The following is a 2,329-nucleotide window of genomic DNA, read 5'->3' on the forward strand; positions in this document are numbered from 1 at the left end:
TCTAAAATTAAATGACAAATATTTTAACTTTCAAGTAGTTATCATCAATCAAATATCAATATTTACTATTTGACCGCTTGCTTCCTAAATATCTAACATGAACAGAAAATTGTCCTGTATAAAAAATAGAGAAAAAAAAAAATAAAATCTTAAACACAGTCTTAATTTGTAGCTGTCTCTCTATTAGGATGCAGAGACAGCTTGACAGCTACTAATTCATCTTTAAAGGGAGGTAGAGATTCGGTTCAGTGTAAAACAGGGCGAGGCATTGCTGTTTTAGAAACCAACAGTGAGATGTTTAAGAATGGGGGTTGACAGAAACACATCTGGACATGCATTCGCTCATCGCTCACAGTGGTGATCTATAGTCCTATAAATTCATTTAAAATCTAACCAGGGCAACAACGCCACCTCGCTAGCATAGTGTTGCAGCTATCATCTGTCTCTGTACCAGCTAAGCTTCAACTCCCTTCAAAGCAGAGGAGCTGTTCTGCTTTTCTGTTACAACACAGATTAGTACAAGCTTGGTAGTCCAGTGGCTAAAGAAAGGGCTTGCAAAGGAGGTGTTTCCTGGGTCAGCCATTGCTTCACTGAGTGACTCTGAACAAGTAATGTAACCTCTTTGTTTTCCTTTGGATGAGACAAACAAGGTCCTGTTGGAGGTGCCTCCGTAAATCAAGAAATTACTAATTGATGTGTAAAGCATTATAACATTCTGGCTATTAATGAGATTTGTCCTACTAATGATATTGCTGTTAAAAGTAAACGTGGAGATGGACCATGTCAGTTTCATGGAATTGGTTGGGTTTGACTGAAATGTGATCTTTGTCAAGTAGACTAATGTTTCAGCTAGTGCCTTCATCAGTGTTATTAAAACTAGAAGAGACTGAGTCAAGCAGACCAGCATTTGGGCTCTAGTGCCTTCATTGGGGTTATTGAAACTAGAATATGAGTCAAGCAGACCAGCGTTTGGGCTCTAGTGCCTTCAAACGTGTGCTTGCATGGGTGCGTGTGTGTGTGAAGATGCTTTGAGTTCATCTGCTCTTCAGTTCCAGTTGTCTGGCACTGATATATGTCTTTATAGATCAGAAGTGAGTACCAGGGCCATCTAGTGATCCGACACTTCGAAAAACAAGTTTTATTTGGGATTTTCTAGCACTACACTGTTGCGCATTAGACAGTCATAATATAAATTCACTTTTTCTGACTATTTTTGGCAACAGAACTAATAAATAAAAAAAACACAATCTTTGAGTAATTAAGAACTACTGCAATGGCAATCATACAAAATGAGGAAATGTAACTTGGAGCAAGCTTTTTTTTTGGGGGGGGGGTTTTGGGGACACAGTACGGTATAACAATGCCCTCTTTGAATTGTTCCACAAATGCTAAACAAAGAGCATCAAAAATATCAGCACTTCAAAAATAACCTTAATTAGCAGAGGATGCTTTCATTGAAAAGTTATTGTAACGCCGGGCGCAGAAAAGGGTTTTGTTTGTGTTGAGCAGCTGTCAGTGTTTCAGCTAATTGTCGTTTACTTGTGTGATTTCAGTTTAACTCTTTTGACGCAACATTTCCTCCCTCACAGAAAAAATTACTTCTTCTTTTAGTTTTAGTTCTTAGTTTGTAGTTCTTAAAAGGTCACATCATTTCTAAAAAGGGACTTTTTGTGCATTTTTGGATTTATCTGCGTTTTTGGGTCCTTTCACTGTGTTTTTTTTTATTTTTTTATTTTTATTTGTACATGGTATTTGTTTGCACGAGTGCTCTCTCTCTCTCTCTCTCTCTCTCTCTCTCTCTCTCTCTCTCTCTCTCTCTCTCTCTCTCTCTCTCTCTCTCTCTCTCTCTCTCTCTCTCTCTCTCTCTCCTCTCTCTCTCTCTCTCTCTCTTGTCTCTCTCACACACACACTCACCTGTGTGAGTGAGCGTAACTTGAACTAACACTATATAGTGTTTCAGTTTAGCCAAAAGGGCAAAACAACCTGCCGAGTCTTTTTGAATGTCTCCTAACACTAATATGAACTTTGTTTTTATTCTATTATTATTATTATTATTATATTATTAGATTTTATTATAATTATTAAAACCCGAACGTTGTTTAAAGATAAGAACTTTCAAGGTACAAAATTTTTGTTAATCGGTCAAATATCTACTGCCAGTTTTAGATGACTGGCAGATTATTATATTATATATATATATATATATATATATATATATATATATATATATATATATATATATATATATATTATATATATATATATATATGCAATGCATTTAAAGATATGCATCGTTGAATGTAATTTATTGAAGTATTGTACAGAATAC

Source organism: Polyodon spathula, chromosome 48, assembly GCF_017654505.1.
Source record: "Polyodon spathula isolate WHYD16114869_AA chromosome 48, ASM1765450v1, whole genome shotgun sequence".
Classification (NCBI taxonomy): Eukaryota; Metazoa; Chordata; class Actinopteri; order Acipenseriformes; family Polyodontidae; genus Polyodon; species Polyodon spathula.